This window comes from Cavia porcellus, unplaced genomic scaffold (assembly GCF_034190915.1).
Source record: "Cavia porcellus strain 051 isolate PalLab524CR breed Dunkin Hartley unplaced genomic scaffold, mCavPor4.1 scaffold_2, whole genome shotgun sequence".
NCBI lineage: Eukaryota > Metazoa > Chordata > Mammalia > Rodentia > Caviidae > Cavia > Cavia porcellus.
Window position 1 is genome coordinate 21,092,504 of NW_026947485.1, and position 19,726 is coordinate 21,112,229.

Below are 19,726 nucleotides of genomic sequence, written 5' to 3' on the forward strand. Positions count from 1 at the left end.
TCTCCTTGCTAGCCAAATCCTGCTCACCAACAACAGATCATTGGTCCAGCAGCTTGGTATTGTTTGAAAACTTCAGAATCCAGGTGGAATAGCCCAAATTAATTTGACACAAGTAAACGGAAACCAGCATTCCTGGAGGACTGTACTTAACAAATTCACTCAAAAGGGTGCTTGTGTATGAAGCATGTAGAGAGGAAATAGGAGGTAGTCACTTAGGAAACATTTGGGTCTGAACCCGTTCCACTCCCCAGCCCTGCCCTGTGTCACATGGCTTTCAGTTTTCTCTCTCTCTGTGTACACACAAGTTTCCAGAGAAATCTTTAGTCAGCAATAAGGCTATTTGAAGAAGTGGGCCTGAACGGAGAAGGGTTCAGTCATGACGTGGCAAAGAACCATGACCCTTACAGGTAAATCCAATGGGATCATCCCATGGATCACGTTTTCTGTGACACTTCAATGTGATGGTCCTAGATCAAAGGTGAAGAAGAGATGATATAAAAAAAAAAAAGAAGCAAAATGACATTAAAGTCAAACTCTGCCTAGTTTCCGGTCAGCCAGGCTTAGCCCCAAGGCTGACTCAGAGCCAGCTGTAAATGAGTTCTTCAAAACTGATTTGCTAGAGTAAACCATAGTGTGCCATGGTTCTATCTAAACGTAAATCTCCCAAAACAGTCTCCACATATAAAATATTTACTCAAAACTACCCATGTTTCCAGGACAGACAGCTGTAAGACGCTGTGGTGATGCTTCTTCTGAATTAACCTTCCAAACCTAGGATTCTTAGGCAACGTGACTAAACATTTTCCAGTGTTGTAATTCTTTCCTTTTTAAAGAAAGACTCCTGTGACTATTATTATTTTTAAAATATTTTCACTTATCCTTATACATGTAGAAGTACTTTGAACCCATGAGGGTTCAACACATATGTCTTGGACCCATATTACTTTGTAAAGACATGCTAGGACTGTCTTAATTATCATAACACACTTGGAATTGATAGCCCTGAAGATTCCCAATATTACGGAATCTTTGACGCTAGTTCCTAAGAAACACTAGAAAGCTTTCTAGAAAAGTTTATCAGTAGCTGAGCAACACAGGTGGAGGACAATTCTGTCCCTGCGCCCACTGACCCACAGAGGATCATTCTCTGGAAGAAAGAGACATCAATTGTTGTGCTTTGTTGTTGGTTCCTTGTTTCTTGGGTGGAGGAAATGCACAGAGGGATGAACGAAGAAAGCCTAAAGCTGAGAAGAATCAGTAAAAGGAGCGTACTTTTTCATAATGCTGTTACGAGGCCAAGTGATTCTCAGGGGAGCCAACTCATTAGCCTGTTCCTTCTTAAAGAATTCAACATGGAGATGCACACAAAGATGCTCTCTCCATCTGCCAAGAGAGACAAAATTTTTTTCTCTGCCAAGTTTAAAGAATAGAATTAAACTCATTAAACATTTCTAGATCTCACTTTGATACCATTCTGATTTTTCTTTCCAGCCTAGATAAAGTGACTTTTTTTTTCCTCTTGAACTGCATGAATTTAATGTAACTTTTCTTTTCCATATGGGGGATTGAACCCAGGGCCTTCAAACTAAGCAATATCCCAAGTCCTTTTTTATTTTATTTTATTTTATTTTATTTTTGCAACAGGAACTCCTAAGTCCCAAATTGCCAAGGCTGAGCTCCAATTTCCAATCCTCCTGCTTCATAACCTTCATCCTTCAGACTTCCAGAGTGCTGGATGACAGACATGCACCACTACATGTGGCTAACGTAACTTCACACCTCCATGTAGACTGGGTAAACAGTATACAGAAAAGCTATTGTCAGATTGACTGTGTTAAGAGGCTCTGAGAGAGGTGATTAGATGATGGGGTGCTACACCCACCGTAGATGAATCTGCTGATGTCGATAGCTGTGCTGATAGGAAGCAGGGCCAGGTGGAGGTAAGTCACCATAGGCACGCCTTTGCAGGGTGTATCTCTTGATGATGCTCATTCCCACACACTTTGCTTCCTAGGCAAAAAGTGAGCAGCTTTGCTCCACCACACCCTTCTGCCATAATGTTTCTGCCTTGGAGCTATCCAACCTTGGACTGACCCTTCTGAAGCCATGAGCCAAATAAACTTTCTACTTCTTTAAACTGAAAGTATCAGGCTTTTGGTCCCAGTGATGGAAAGCTGACAAATACAGTTAGCTTTGCTCACTATACAGAAAGCAGACTGACACTGAGAGAGGTTAGGGATGGTAAGAAGAGTCACATCTAAAAGGCAGGTTATACTTTCAGGGTTCTGTGATTACTCTTAATTGGTTCTGAGCCTTATGATCTCTTCAGGTAATAATCTCCTGGGTACTGAGTGATTTGGGCCATGGCACACATGAAAATAAAATCTTTACAAATACACATGTAGATATCCACACTCTAAAAATGTTAACAACCAAGAAAAGAGTATATTCATCGATATCTAAGATGTGCAAGTCATGAAATGATTGATTGTAGTCAAAGGTTCTGAAAGGGCCTTATCATTTCCTCGCCTCGCCCTCTGCTGGTATCCTCAGTAGTGTTTGCCATACCGAAAAGTTTCAGCCCTGAAGTCTTGGCACTATGGGAGACTGATCCAAGAAGATTGCAAGTTTGGGCCAGACCTAGGCAACTAGCAACTTAGTGAAACCCTACCTCGAAATACAAAAAAGCAAACAAAAAAGGGCTAGGCGAATGGTTCAGTTTAAAGGCCATAGTTTGAGTCCTAATACTGCAAAAAAAGAAAGGGTGGGAGGGTCCAGCACTTGCCGATTTTTCTGAAAACAAAAAGTACAACCAAGAAATTCATTCACAAAATAAAATCATTACATTTTTAGAGTAGTTAGCAGTGTGAAATTTTTTATATTTCAAGTTTTCACTGGATCAGTACTTTTCCCATGGCCTCCCACATAATGACATGAAAACCAATTCCCTGTAAGCCATGATGTCCCATGATGATCACTTAGGTCATCACATACTGACCACTACAGAGTGTCCACCTAGTATGAAGATGTCAGTATGTGGATAAAAGTTTCCCTAGCCACTCTCCCATAGAATGAATGGAACATCTTAAAAGTCTTTGGTTTTCGGCAGCCATCTTTTTTCTTCTTTCTCCCTGGGATTTTTCAAAATAAAGATGATTTTTAATTCTGCTATTTAGAGGACCTAAAGGATTTCTTTGGGATGGGGGAATGTCCAAACCTGGTACTAAGCAAGCCACCCTGAGTTTCACAGAACACCATCAAACTCAGTGGCAGGGCTGTGGCTAGCTTTGCCCCTCAGAGATGCCTACATGGGAGTCAGCCTCACATCAGTCTCAGCACACCAATGTAATTAAAGATGGTTCGGTTTAGAAAATCAGTCAGCTGGAGTGCTGACTTTCTCATACTTTCAATTTGGTTGATTTCTTGTTGCTAATTCTCGGCTGACTGATTTTCTAAGTTGAATCAGCTTTACTTTGGCTCACTTCTCAATAAATGAAGATAACTGATTTTATAGAATTAAATAAGATGTATATAATCCCCTTAGGATAGGATCTGAAACCTACTAGACTCTCAGCATAGGTCAGGTCACTTTATCTGAGGTATTCCTATTGTTATTCAATTTCTTTTCTCCCTTCTCTATTTGGGGTTAAATGCAGTTCCTTATATAGACTCTCAACCTTATCTGAACATGATCTGAGCTCTCTTCTATCTTGTCCTTCATATGGTTTATTTTTTGTTATGGAATCTTTTAAATGTCAGATGTTGCTAGGCAATTTTTTCTGGCTTGATTAATTTAGTTCTAGTACAAACAAAAATATATCCCAAATGGTTTGGTCTTCACTAGTGTTGCTTTTCTTCCAAAGGAAATATGTTCTGTTTTTGCATCAAAAGACTTATGATGTGGGTCCAGACCTTCCCAGAGCCATAGATTCTCATTAACTTAGTAGTTTAAGAACTTCAACACTCATCACTGGTACAAATACGTGGAGAGGGAGTAATAATAAGTGATGAAGAATTGCAAAAAAAGAAAAAAATACAGATTAACTGGAGGGGAAGATGTATCAGTTTCAAAATATAAGCAGACAAAAAAGAGATGTGACTTCCTTTAGGAATTCTTTCTGTATCTAAAGAGTATGTGGAAAACATAATCCACAATGTTCTGGAAAGCATTGATATACCACATGCAAGCAGTACAAAGTGATAAGTTACTGAAATTAACTATTCTGGGGAACAATCTCCTGAAGTTTGACAAATACACATCATTTTAGACTAACAGCAAAAGAAAATATGAACAATTTTGTTTTACCAAAATGATAATAAAAATAAGAAATACTGAGTTAAGAGTGCTCATTAGAAAGTCTTTTAATAATTAATTCTGAAGTATTTTCCAACTTGCAGTTTCCTGTTATCTGCTTTTATTTACACAGACTGTGGAATTTTGGCAAGATCCCTGCTTTTGGTAAAAAAAAGAAACACTGTTCAAAGTAATGGGATTCAGAACAATTTTCTTTTATCCAAGTCTAATTTCTAGCGCGGATTTCTGTCAGATTCCACCCAATTTTTTACCCACATTAAAGTGTCAGAAGACTTAATGGATTGTCCTATGCTGTCAGTGCTATACTTTGAGAAATGTCCACCATGCTGGACAGAAAGGCCATAGCACTAAGGATACAGAGAATGTGAGAGGGGAATTCAACAGAAATGGCTGGCATCCAAGTCCACAGCAAAGCCTTTTCTTTGGTTGAAACTGGGGATTGTAATCAATGGTTTGAAAGCAACAAGGCTGGTGAATCTCACAGAGGAATTTTTGAGATATTTTTATTACACAAAAAGCTTTTGAATGAGGAAATAGGTCTTTAAAGGGGATGGCCTCTCTCGGATATTTTACTTGTTTCCAGTAAGCGGTCCTCACAAATGAACAATGCCTCTCCCTGAATAATCACAGTATTTCAACACACCCAAGGCAAACTGAGGAGGAAGCATTGAATTATGATGAAAGCCTGAACTATGGTGACCTTTCCCATGACCATAATTGATGGATATGCCCCCAAATACTCCGCAGGGCCATCGATATATTTAGAAATGTGCCTGTGACTCATTATGCTCATACTTGGGCAGTTAAAGGAGGGCGCTGACTATGGGCCCCACCATCCAAGGAGATGGTTCATTCCTGTAGAATCACCTTCCAAGAAACGTACTATTTCCTCATGTTTGGAATTTTACAGGCTGAGCTCAGAGATTCATAAGTCAAGATGATCTATTTTTTTAAAACCAGAATAAATGTCAATATTGTTAAGATCAATGTTTTAGCATGTATTCTGACATCAGTTAAAGTGGAAAATGATTTAAAAAAATTACACAAAAGCTCCCAGTGACCTCTGGATTCTAGCCGGGACACAAAAATGTGGCAAGAATGCCATTCTTACCATACCAACCAGAAAGCACTGGACATTCCTCAAGTCTTACTTCTCACTGAACCTAGAAACTGAGGAAACAAGGTATGTAACTAGCTTTATGCCAAAGAACAGACAGGTGTTGGAAAGGAAAGAGGAAACACAAGCTGCCATAGAAGGTGGTAAGACAAATTCGTTCAAAAACCTTAATGAATGCGTGAAGTCCAAAGGCAGACCTCTGTGAGAATATAGGAACCCTGGTGTGATGTACGGTTTGGGCAAATGTCCAGCAAAGGTCTGTATGTCAAAGCTGTGGTCCCCAGCCCTGGGCATTACTGGGGCAAGGTTTAGGGGGAGGTTTCAGGATACTGAGGCCATGTGCTCATAAGAGACAGGGGGACCCTGGCCTCCTCCCCATTTTGTCTTTTGGCACCCAGCATGAAGTGAGCGGGCTTCCTCTCCCGTGCAGCCCTGCTGCATTGTGCTGGTGCAGCACAGGCCCAAAAGAAACACCATGAACCAATCGTGGCTCACAGAACTGAAACCAAAATAAAACGTTCTCCTATATAAGACAATGATCGCAAATGTTTTGCTGCAGTGATGCAAAGTGGACCCCTGAGAATTGTAGACACAGGGTAATTCATGTATCTCAGTCATTCTTCCTCATAATCTTCCACTAAGAAGATCTCTCCCTGCTACAATAATAAGAACCAAGCAACAAGCAACAGCACTCTATCACTGAAGGCATTAGTGATAAGGGAGACAAACTCTCTCTGAAGTATAAATGCAAAGGAAGTCCAATAATGAGGCCAGAGCAATAATACAAAGACAAACCCAACTGGGTGTGCAAGCATACTCGCATAATCCCAACACTGTGGGGAGCTGAGGCAGGAGGATTAATGATTTAGCAAGACACTGTCTAAAAAAGAAGTGGAAGGGGTTAGGGATTGCACAGCTCAGTGTGAAGGCCTTGGGTTCAATCTCCTGTACCACAAAAAGGAAGCAAAAGAAATACCGTCTGGTGAATCAGACTCTACTCTGAACATCTAGGGAAATTTGAAGCCAGCCATTCAGTGAATGAGTCCACAGCAACAACAAACCCTAAGCCAGGTGCAGTGACTAGAAAAATCTAACGTGAGACAATAACAACCTAGCAACAGATGGCATACCCATTTCCAGGCATAAATAAGAGTTTCTTATTCTCTATAGTTCTATGCATCATACCCAGTGTTCGTGAAAGATGATGGAACATAACAAAAAAAAAAAAAAAAAAGCAAAGAGAACCATTTACAAGAGAAAAAAATAATGAAGAAAATTAAAGATGTTCCATATGTACACCATAACAGTGAATTTAAATATCACTGTAATAAACATGTTAAAGGCTCTAGCCAAAAAAGCGGTCAACATGCATAAACATACTGAATTTTAGTAGAAAGATGAAAACAATAAGGTTAAATGAAAATGCTAAAAACAGAGAACTGCCCACACCAGTCATATCAGTCGACACAGGGCTCTTGGAAACAATTCAGTGTACTTGGAGGCAGATCAAGTGTACTGAGTCATGTGAGAAATTACTCAGACCAAAGCACAGAGACTAACCAGAGCAGAAGGGACCATCCCAGAATGCTGTGGTTTAAATGTGTCCCCATTAGGGCGCCTTGCACATGAAAGGGATGAGGTGGTTCACAAGGAAATTTCCTTTCCCCTTCTGCCGTCTGAAGGCACAGTGTCCTGCTCACCAGAAAAAGCACCCTATTGAGAAATCAAACATCTATGCCTTGATCTTGGCCTTTTAGTATCCAGAACTATGAGAAATAAATTTCTGCTACTTATAAATTTCCCATATATGGTATTGAAGAACTGAAGACCTTGAGAATTCATTAAAATTAAGGTGAATACAAAAAAATGTTTTCTTAGTCTTAATGATTCTAAAATCACTGTCTAATAGAATGAGAGTACAAATTTATTGTGTTAATAGGAAATAGATAAGAAATTCAGGTGTGGTGGCACAAACCTATAATCTCAGGTATACAGGAGGCTGAGGAAAGAGAATCTCAAGTACAAGGCCAGCCTGAGCAACTCAGTGAGATCTGCCTCAAAATGTAAAAAAGGGACTGAAGATACAACTCAGTGGTAAAAAAAAAATCGTGATATCAATTCCCAGTAATGGGAAGAAAAAATAAAACTTATAGCATTAGCTCAAACGCTAGGAGGGTGTATCAGAAGTATATTGTTGTAAAATTCTTATATTATACAGGCGCACCTTGATACTCTTTGTTAATTGGTTCCATGAAGTGCGACAAGACCAAAACTGATGAGTATCAGAACAAATTGTTTTGACTGGAAAGAGTAGCAAGTTTCCAGGTAATCAACACCAAGAGGTTCTAGCCTGTGCCTCACATACCCAACAAACGAGTACTGGAACAAAATTTCCCCATCAAAAATCTGGTAATTGCCAATTTAATGCATTTCAAAGCAGTCAAGTGACTGCTACAGTGAATTAGAAATATGTATACTGAAGTTGCTAGAATATGAGATAAAAAGACTTAAAAAGTAAAAATCAGCCAATAGTGAAAACAAAGAAAATTAGGATTGAAAATAATCTAAAAATATGCGGAAAAGAAAAGCAGAAAATAATGGAAAAATAGGAAACAAGCAGTAAGATGGTATATTTTAATGTAATCTTATCAATAATTATATTAAAGGCCGTGTTAATACAAAACCATTAAAAACAAACAATAGATTGGAAAAGAAAAAGCAAAATGCAAATATATCCTAAAGACAATAAACCTCCCTTAAATCTAAGAAGTCAAACGAGTTAAAACTAAAAGTATGGGGAAAGATAAGCTATACAAAAACTAATCAGTAGGAAGCTGTCAAACAAAATGAATCTTAGAACAGCAAAGCTCTTTAGCAAAAAGCATGGCAATATATATATAATCACAGAAGGGTCAATGCACAAAAAATACATTACAATCCTAAGTGCATGGATATCCTAATAAAGACTTGAAATGCAATTTCGTATCATTATTTTTATTGTTTTTCTCTTTAAAATTTAAAAAACTGACACAACTAAAGGCAAAAATGGGAAAATCCATCATTATAGCTAAAAAATTATTTTCTGTAATTAATAAAAGAAGCAGAGAGAAAGTCAGTAAGAACATAGAACCTGGGCAAATCTATCAAACAACATGAGAGGATTGGTATTTATAAAATGAATGACCCAACCCTGCAGAGTACTCATTCTGTTCAAGTGCACAAGGAATATTCAACATGGTAAGCCACCTTCTGGTCCCTTAAGCAAATCTCCACCGACTTACAATAATTAAAATCACACAAAGTATGTCCTAAAATATTAACAAACTTAATCTAGATATCAGTCACAAACATATATTGAAATTTTTACGTATTTGGAGATCCAGCAGTAAACTGATAAACAGCTCATAGGTCAAAGAGAGACAGGAGAAATTGGAAAGTATTTTGCTTGGATTGAAGTAAAAACATGACATATTTTACTCCCTGAGGAGCAGGGAGTAAAGAGAAATATATAGCATTAAATATCTGTATTGGAAAAGAAAAGGCTCAAAACAAGTATCTAAATTTTACTCAAGAAATCTTTAAAAGGGTAAATGAAACCAAAGCAAGGTGAAAGGGAGAAATGATGAATTAGCTAAAAGTTAATGAAATTGTAAAAAGAAACACAATGGAGAGAATCGGTGAAGCTGACTGTGTTTTTAAAGGACAGAGGAACAAGGAAAGCAAGGGGACAGGGGCAGGGGAGAGGGAGGTGTGAGAGGATACAACTGTAAGTATCGGTCATTCAAAACTCACGTGGAACAGACAATTGTTTTAAAAACCACCAACTACCGAAGTTCATTCAGGAAGAAATACATTACCTAAGTATCTATAAATCTCTTAAATAAATTGAATTTGTAGTTAAAACTTCCAAACAAGGAAAATACCAAGACCAGATGGATATGCTGGCAGATTATATATAAAAAAATCTTAAGAAAGAGATAATATGAAGGATACACAAAATCTTCCAAAAACTAGAAGAGGAAACAGTTTCCAACTCATTTTATGAGGCCAGCATTGCTATGATACCAAAACCAGATGAATTATAATGAATGGAAAACTACAGACCAATATTCCTTATCAACGGTGCAGACAAAAGTCTTTAATGAAAGCCAGGCATAGAGGTGCATAACCTGTAATCCCTGCACTCTGGGAGGCTGAGGTAGTGAAATCCCAAATTAAAGTCCAGCCTGGGCAGTATAGTGAGACCCTATCTCAAAATAAAAACTGGACGGGGCTGAGTCCAGTACCCAGTACTGAGAACAAAAACTCCTCAGTAGAGTTTTGGCAAATGAGCTTTAGCTATCTGTCTCTATCTGATAATGCATCACTGTGCCAGTTAATGTCAATGTGACTGCATTAAGAGACTCATGGAGACTCCTAATGTGGTGTGAGGGCACTAACTTCTTCAGTGGGTTAGACAGCTGGATGAGTTTATAGCTGAATGGGTTCGTAGAAGATGGGCCCACTAGAAGGAAGTGGGTCATTGTGGGGGGCAGGAACATGGGGACTATATCTATACTTAGTCCTTTCTGGATCTTTCCAACACATTCTGCTTTCTGGTTGCCATGGTCTTTCCCCATCACACCCTTCCAACATTTTGTATCTACTTTGGACCTAGCCAACCATGGAATAAAACTTAAAACTTGAAACTTGGAGCTAAAACAAACCATCCTGCCTTTTAAATTGCAGATGTGAGGCATTTCATCCCAGAAACAGGAAAGCTAATGAATACAATCTTCAAATGAGATTTAAATTGGTAAAATGAAGTTGTTTCATCATTAGGAAATTAATCCATGAAAATATCACATGATTATCTTAGTAGATGCATTGAATAAAACTTGACATCCATTAATGCCATGACAACCAAGTAAAAATTAAAGGGAACTTCTTCAGTGTGACACAAGTCACCATACCTAATGTAGGACTACATTTATTCTTCAGATCATGAAAAAGCCAAGGATATCTGTTTTTACATGTGTGTGTAAAATCATACTGGAATTTGTAGCAAGTGTAATAAAGAAAAAAAAAGAGGAAAATAAAGGCATGCAAATCAAGTCAGAAAAGATAATACATACTTCTATTTGCAGCAAACATAGCAAATCAAAGATTTTACAAAACTCTACTGAAATTAATAAGTGACTTCAGCAATGCAACATGTAAGGCAAACATTTTAAAAATCAGTTTCATCTTATATGCTTATAATTTCATTATATTTTCATAGTAAAAAATATTTAAGCTATATTTATACTGTAGCAAAAAGTATGACATTCTTACATATAATTTAACAAAATATGACCAACATCGGTAAATTTTCTGAAAACTACGAGTCTGATAGAGGAACGTGGACGATCTAAATAAATGGAGAGATATATTACACGTTCTTATGGTAGATAACTCAGTACTGTTAAGGTACTAGTTCCCCCTAAATTAATCTATAGATGTAAATGCAATCCTAATCAAAATCCCACTCTGATTTTTTTTAAATTGGTAATATTTTAAAATGTACCTAGAAAGATAGAGATACCAGAATAGCTCTGAAAATTTTAAAAATGATAAGGATTAAAGTCCTCATACTGACTGATTTCAAGACTTTCTATCAAGCAGTAATAATTTTAAAAAACATGGTATTAACGTAAAGTAGATTTACAAATCAATAAAATAAATGTCCAGAATTTTACCAACACAAATATGATCAATTTTTTTGCTTTGACAAAGATGCAAGGAAATTTAAACATAAAAGAACTGTTTTTCAACAGATGTGCTGAAAAATTAGATATCAGTATTAAAGAAACCACTTTGACACACAATAAATATTCAAAGTAGATTGATCCTTATGTAAAACCTTAAACTATAAAATATCTTTAAAAAAAGAGGAAAATATTTGTCACCTTGGATTAGGTAGTGATTTATTAGAAACCAAAAGCAAATTTCATTTTTAAAAAGCTATTAAAATTTATCAAAATATAATCTTCAAAACACACTATTATAAAAATAAAAATACAATCAGTTAATCTGGATAAAACAGTCTTGAATAGTATCTCAGAGTGAGGTCAGCAAGAAGGCAGATTAGTCCTCATCCCAGTCCTCACTTACCCACAGAAATGCTAATTTGGCAAGCAATTATCCATGGATCGAGTACTATACGACCCAAATCAGCAGCCAGTGGAGCTGATCAGCCACAGCCATGGAGTCCAAGGCCAAAGACAGCCACCTTGGGAGGGCCCACCTGCCCCTAGGTAGCAGGTGTACCACGGTGGAAGTGGATGCAGCCTGTAGTCCCAGTCTCAGAAGCTGTCCCAACCACCCAGAGAACAGGAGCCAAACCCACCTATTCCACTGTTAACAGGACCACTGAACATGGACCATGAACACAGCTCCCAGATCAGTGAAACAGAATAAAGAGCCAGGACACAAATTCATGCACATGTACAAGTTTCAGTTAAAAAAATCAGATCTTAAGATTTTGGTTTTTGTTTTTAATTTAAAAAAAAAACAATGTCAGATACAATCCTATCTAGAATACATGCTTTAAAATCTCTTAAAATGAAATAAGAAAACAATACTTTAAAGAGGCAGAATATTTGGTCTGACATTTCATCAAAGAGAATATATGAATGGTAAATAAACATATAGATGTCTAGCATTAGTTATCATTAGAAAAATTCACATTAAAACCACAGTGTGATAATATGACCCATGCACTTAATAGACTAAAATAAATCACTAATAGCACCGGCACAGAGAGTGGCGGTTAAAATTCCCATTTTTGGCTGGTGGGGCTGCAAAGTGATAGGGCCACTTTAGAAAACAGTACAGCCATTTTTAGGAGGTACAAGTATTTACTATACAATCCAACAATCTTACTCCTTGACTTTTTCCCAAGAAAAATGAGAATTTAAACTTCACAAAAACTGACCATTTTAGTGACTTTATTCACAAACTCCAAGAACTAGTAGCCACCCACATGTCCTTTAGCTGGTAAATTCATAAATAGACTGTGATATTTTCATACATTGGAATAATATGGATAATTTAGCAAGAACCAGGAAAAAACTTTTGATACACATACCCACTATGGCAAGTAATGGAATCCAGATGCAAAGGTCTTAAAGAAGTATCTGGTTACATTTCACTGTCATTCTGCAAAAAGGCAAAAGGAACTAAAGTTACATCAGTGGGTGCCAGGAACTGAGGGGAGGATAAGGTGTTAAATACAAGCACAAAGAATAGGGGGAACTTTGACTTGTTGGTGTAGTGTATAGATTTTCCAAAACACACAAAAATATATACTAAAAGGAATGAAACTCATGTATAAATTATACCTCAGTAAAACTGACCCAAAACACAAGAATAAACTAAAGGCCTCAGAATATATTTCAAGTCTAGTGTATCAATATTAATAAACATGGTCCAAAACCATGGGCCAGAACCTACATGAACAGAACCAATCTGACACAGACAACTTCAAAGTCACAAGCATGATCCAATTTGAGGAAGAGGAAGTGGAGGAGGAGGATGGTAATGACGATGACGATGATGTATGAAGCTAAAATGTAAACTTCTACATTTCCCCCTCTCTAAAAATAACTGTGATCCTAAGATATTTTTCTCATCCCCTGGTTGTTCCTCATCACCCAGATGATCATTTCCATGTAACTTCGTCCTCTGATTTCACCCACTTTTCAGCCAACTCTGATCTTCCTTACTCTTGTGTTCTCTGGCATTCCTAATGTGTCATCAGTAAAATCCACAGGAATTTCAGAAACCTATGACAATGTTCTCCTGACCCCCCAGTTGTATCTGAAACCTAAATTCTCTTAAGAACAATTTCCTTTATATGAGGTGTGACACAAGAGTATGACTAGTATATAAATCTTAAATAGATTGCGTTAAAAACACATGTCCATTAACGCCCTCAGAATACTCTCCTTCAATTTGAAAACTTATCCCATTGTTCTTCCAATGTGCCTTTCACTGTATTGGTTTTTTTTTTTTTTAATTTTAACCATTTATGTTTTTTTCAACCACACCTTGTAGCCTTCTATAAGACTGCTATCTTCTCTCTCAAATTCCTGCACTACCATGACAGCAGATACAGAAGTTTGTGTTCCTTTCTACTTAGTGATAATGCAGCTTGAAAACCATAGTTGGCACAGAGTACCCCTCCTTACTACAGTAATCAACAGAGACCCATCCGTGTGCAGTTCCCTTCCCTCCCACTCGGTCCTGTTCCTCCAGAAGAGCTCTGCATGCTTCTATCCAAGTCCAGTCCTCCGCTAATGAACCAGCTCTCCATCCAGCTCATGCACTGAAGGATGTCACTGTTGCACTTTGCAGCTATCATTGTTGGAATAAATGAACGTTCCCGAAGCCATCTGGATACAATCAACTTTTAATTTCCTCTCTAAGGATTACATGCTTTATGCGTTCCTCCTTTGTATCCAGGCTCTCGTCTACCTTGTAGTCTACACTTTGCTTGGGCCTGCCAACATGAAGCAATTTGAGCATTCTTGATCAAAGATGCGTTCCATCTGTGGATATCCAGCTTTCTGATTATACTTAGGAACTCCTCACAAAGGACTACCTTAATCACAAAGGACTAAGCTTAATCAGACTCTGTCCTGCGTTCATGAGAGTCCCATTTATGGAGCAGGAATTTTTGATTCACTTATTTCAGAGGACTTTCAAGGCACCTTACCTGGCTCCATAGCTCCTGGCTATTTTTAGGGTTCTTTCTTCCGAGCCAGTGACCTGACTAGAGTTATCTCTGCTCTTGCCTCTTGACTGAGGCACAAGTAGTCAGTGGTAACTCTATGACAGCTAGGAAAACTAAGCTCATTCTTCTCAAAATAAATCCAGAAGCCTATGGTGCACGAAGAGAGATAAAAATTGTAAAAGATTGCATTTAATGATGGAAAAGATATTTATTGATCTATTCGTCTTCCAAGAGCTGTCTGGCTAGCTTTCTGTTTTTGTTCTGTGCATACTCACATCGCCTTGGCAGAAAGAAAAGCTCATGCCCAAAAGTGTCTCACAGCTGACTTATTCATTCAGGTACCACAAGCCTCAGGAAAAATCTCCAACAATGCTAACCAAGCCAGCTGTCCTCCCAAAAAAGCACAAATCTATTCTGCCTCACAAAAGAGGGGCTCTGATCTGCTACAGATAGTATTAAAGGAACAGAATCAAGATAACTCACGCACTGTAAATCAAACCACACAGCAGTTGGCAGGAACCTGCCCCAGCTCTGGGATACCACTGGCTTCTTATCAGCAGGCATGTAAAATTCTTTCCCTGGAAATACGTTCACCTTAGGTCACAAGCTACCTGTGCCACATTTGTTTCCCAATTTTCCTCCTAGATGCTAGTTCTACACTTACCTTCATTTCTTTCTTCTTTATTGTTGTCATATCCTTTAAATATTTTTCTCATGTGTGATAGGAGAAGGCTAAGAAAAAAATGGCTAACTAAAATTTACTGAGGCATGTCAACACTTCTAAATATCCAAGATGGTTTTATTCTGAGGTTATAAATCAGGAATCTGAAGTCCTGATAAGTTAAATAGTCAAAGGTCACCCAAGGGAAAACTGGTTGCTCAAATAAGAACTTGGGGTTCTTGTTGAAAGCCCTGCTGTTTTCCATTAGACCACGGTGCTTCTGTTAAAAAAGAAAAACAAAAGGAAATGACTCTACAGACACACTGATTTTCAAGATTTCATGGAATTCATCAAACATATTGCCACAATCCATACGCACTTGCTTCCCCTCTCAGATAACAAGGTGGCTTTGCTACTGATTACCTAACACCCTCATCCAAGGTCTGGTTTCCCTTGACTTCAGCACCAAAAGTTAGCCTGACCTGTAAGGAAAATGTAGCAGAAGCAGGGAGTAAACACCTCTAAGGACACAGAAGACAGCCTCAGAGTAGCTCGGACACTTTATTAAGATAGAAGTATTTCTATGTAGAAAGTATCTCTGAGGTAACAAAAGCTGTACATAAAACTGTTAAATCTAGAATTTCCCCCAAAGAGTTAAGTAGATTAGAATAACATCCTCATAACTTAAGAGACTCATAATTTCACAGAGGAAGAACATCCTATTTTTAAATGATTTTGATTAATGGAAAAGTGGCAGATGGGTTGCTTTTTCTCTACAAAATTGGGTGATATAGTATCCAGATTGGTAACTTCTTTGAAGTCCTTCTTGAGCAGCATGAGTCAGCTATTAGTCTACTCTCCTCAGATCTCAAATATTTTGGTTTGCAAATCAAGTAAATAACTATTTCTAGCACTGCTAATTCAATGTAGAAACCAAAATAATGTGACCGACGATCCTAAGTGGTACATTCATCCTTGGTTCTTAAGTTTCAGTGTGGATGATTAGAGTGTGGCTGTCCTGGAGTTTGAGCTCAAATCGAAGCAGGAAGAATGATCCTCACATTAGACCAGGAGCTGCCTCTCTCAGGCAAACTCCACTTCCTTTTTTTTGTTCCCGTAACAGGCACAGGCATTAGAACACACCCCAACTGAGTCAGAAGTTCTAAGAAAGGGCATATTTCAGAAAGGACCCCCCCAGAACACACAGTCTTTTACCCTGAATCCAGCGGTCTCCATAAGAAGCACTTACTAAATAAGAGATCATTTATTGAATATTTTAATCTACTTTCCAAATGGAACATTTGAAAAACTATATATATATTCATTTCAGAGTCAGAGCCAAGTGGTACATCAATACGGAGTCTTAATTTTCTAGAACACAGTGACTCAAACTACTTACTGTGTGGCTTATGAGTCAATATATCAAATTGGACTAATGCATTTGCTCTGAGGAGGGAAAAGAGTTTTTGGTATTCCAATTCCCAACTTCAAGGAGAAGACAGAAATGACATGATTTCCATGCTTTCTCAAGAATTAAGATGCATCAGAGCTAATGAATAAACTTTCTGGATTGTTTAATACCTCCTAGATATCACAGCATTGGCAAGAGTGGTGAAAACATTTTCTTAAGCAAGCAGCAATTGAGGACTTCCCCTGTGGGGTGAATTCTTGTTAATTCCTGCGGAAAATTTTATGTTAACATCTTTCCTCTTCCTTTGCCTTGTTCTCCTCTTAATATTTTTATTTTTTTTATTTTTTTATTTATTTTTTTTTTTTTATTTAAGAGGAAAAAGAGAAAAACACAAAACAGAACAAAGCAGTGTAAGGTTACACATAATACATAACTACAAAAAAAAAACATAACAGTAAGAAATCACCTGTTAATAGATTACATAATATCATCTTGGAAATAGTTTGGCTTTCTACTAATAACTGGCAGAGGGACTCGAGTGAGGGAGCACAGGGACTCTTGTCTCTTACAGCCACACAAACAGCTCCACTGAACAGTGGACAAGATACCCTGCAGAGCTCTAGGGAGACAGCATGTTTCTCCCAGCACAACTGGTACAGTGATTGTGACTAAATTCTTGGGAATCTAGACACAGTGATATCTATTTTGGTACCACTGACTTGGTCCAATATCATAGCTAAAAGAAAATCACCCTCTTTTTGTAAATGTTTGCTTTGTTGGAAATTCTCAAGCAGAAATTAACAGTACACATGCTCCAGGAGGCATATAAATCAAACATGATAAACAACTCCTAGGCAATGTTTAGACTGGCCAAAAGTCATCCTAAGAATCATGCACAATGACAGAATAAAACATTTGGGATATGTACACTGAGATGGCTGTAAAATAAAAAGTGAAATCGAGGTCAGTCGATTCAGCCACTTCGTCTGATTATTGGGGTCTATCAGCTTAGGTGCATTAATGCCTAAATAAGATACACATTTCCATTTCTTTTTCATGTTGCACACTCTTAATGACTCATGAATGTTTGATATTCTTCTCCAAAACTTACAAAACAGACTTAGAAATCAACTGCCTATTAGCTTTGATCTCTTATTTAAAGACACACACTGATATTTTGCACCCTGTGACATCATCTACCACAGCTCCAGGATTCTAAAGAGCCAAAACTAATCAGGAAGAATTGGTGCCAAAAGAACTTTCAGCACAACGCAGTACAATGTTCAAGGAGTCTGTGAGTCAGCAAAATGGAGCAAGCTTACCTGGGCAGCCATGCAGGCTCCCACAGTTCCCTGTAATGCTGACTCAGAAGCCACAAGAACATACAGTAACAGAGGGCCCACTCCATAAGGCAGAAATCTTATTTCCAATAACTTCTTAGTACTGACTTCAAGCAGGATGAAAAAGGTGCTTTCTTCTGGATATTTATTCTATTTCTGTTGTCTGACACACAAGTGTTGTTAAATATTTACCAGCAATTACTGAAGGCAATTTCTTAATATTTGTTCATCATAGATAATGTTATTCCATTAAGAACTTGATAAACTTCATTGAAGTTGCACAGGGTCAACCTTTCTACCTTAACACTGCCAGCCCATCCCTGTAGAGTAAATATTTGCTTGAGTTTCTGGATGCCAAGTTTGATGGGATCATGTAATATAAATTTCCTTTTGTAAATAACGTGTGCCCTCAAGAGGATGTAAGAACCAAATCCACACTCTTCTTTCAACTGGTCCCTGGACAAAAGAATCCACATCTCCCACAGAAAAGACTAAGGCACTTTTGACCAATTTCCCAGGAGGGGTATCTTGGAAAAATCTTTCCAAGTCACCTCAAGCCTTCCCAGAATTTGTTCTGTCGTGTCTACCAATTGGAAGCGGGCTGTGTTAATAGATCTCCAATGGGCACTACATTGATAAAGGCCACACTTTCTATTTACTGAATTGTTACCTCTTTGTAATGATTTTCAGGACAGCACTGTCAAATTTCTTTTTTAGATCACGTGCCTCCAGATGCATGTCTAAGACTTGATTTTCATATTAGCCTTACCCTGAATCAGTGGGAGTGGAGCTCTGATGACAGGTCCTCCTGGATGTTCATTAACTGTCACCTGCTCAAAACACATCACCAAATGTGACCCTAAGTGGGTCTACCTTGGACACAAAATGGAAAACTCTGTGACATTCCCAACCTTTGACCAACCTTTTCCTCTCACTGACTAAATTTCTATGAAGAATATAAGTCATCCACCCTGTAACTCAGGACAGTATGCACAAGCATTAGAACTGTCTATAATGATGATCATGATCATGATGATGAATAAGCCCACTTCCATAAAACATTCTAGGAAATTTACAAAGTGACATAATCTGTCACTTTTATATAAATGACTAGGCTTAGTGTCTTCCAAAGAATATATCTTAATTGAGAAAAGGGAAAGGAAAATAAAGGATAAATTACATTCATTGGGAAATGACTATATTGCAGACTTTGTACTAACCACACTTCACATAAATTTTCTCTTTTTCATTTCTGCAACCATGGTAAGCTGTAGATAACACTGTCTGCACTTTAGCGATGAACAAACTCAGTCTCAACAGAGTTAATCAGTTTGGCTAGTGTCTAGAGCTGGTAAACATTAGATTTGGAATTCAATAAAGTCATTTTAATAAAGCAACATTGCTTAAATTAATCAGAAATCAGGATTGTAATATACAAGGTTTTTTTAAATGCACACTCACACACACACACACACACACACCTCAGAAAGAATTTTTTTTTTAATTTTTATTTAAGGAGAAAAGAAAAGAAAGAAAAAAAAACAGTGAAGGGGTACAAGTTATACAGATTTACAGAATAAAAAAATGCACAGTAGGAAATCACTAGTTAATGGATTACATATTGCCATCTTAGAAATAATTGTTCAAGTCACAAAATTAAAGCTTGTAGAGTGGACATTCCACCAATGATACTGCAAACAGTTCTGTTCAATGATCCAATAAAACTCTATGATATCATTTTCTATCTTATACTTTTAAATATACATGCAGTTATATAGTTTAGAGCACTTTCTTTTCCTCTCTTTTGTACAGTGACTATTACACATTTTGGGTTTCATTGCTCCCACGGTTCTTGTTGCTTTTTTGGAAGAGAGTAAAACCAAATGTGACATAACAGAACAGAATCGGTCAAGTCAAAAGGGTGGACATAATAGATAATATAAAAACATAATACAAGGTGATCAACAATGGTTACCCTAATGCCTCCCGCTATTTCTAATAGAATTGCCTATATCATTAGTTGTAATACAATTGAACAAAACCGTAAAGAATAAAACCGACAAAACCAAAACATTGGAGACATTGTAGGTCTTCAAAAGTAGATAAAAGTCAACGAGAATGGGCGTT

At 37.5% G+C, this 19,726-nt stretch overlaps 1 long non-coding RNA gene across 2 annotated transcripts in view; it reads right to left on the minus strand.

The window, feature by feature from the left end:
- LOC111756871 (uncharacterized) overlaps positions 1–17,737 on the minus strand; it is a 107,677-nt gene extending 89,940 nt beyond the window's left edge. Inside the window, exons 1-3 of one of the 2 annotated variants that reach the window (XR_010044158.1) lie at positions 17,582–17,707; positions 14,852–15,128; positions 12,541–12,611 (exon numbers count right to left, since the gene is read on the minus strand). This is a non-coding gene — a long non-coding RNA (uncharacterized LOC111756871). Of the gene's footprint in view, positions 1–12,540; positions 12,612–14,851; positions 15,129–17,581 lie in introns of both variants that reach the window. The other variant, XR_002791254.2, reaches the window with a different exon arrangement.
- Positions 17,738–19,726: the final 1,989 nt, after the last annotated feature.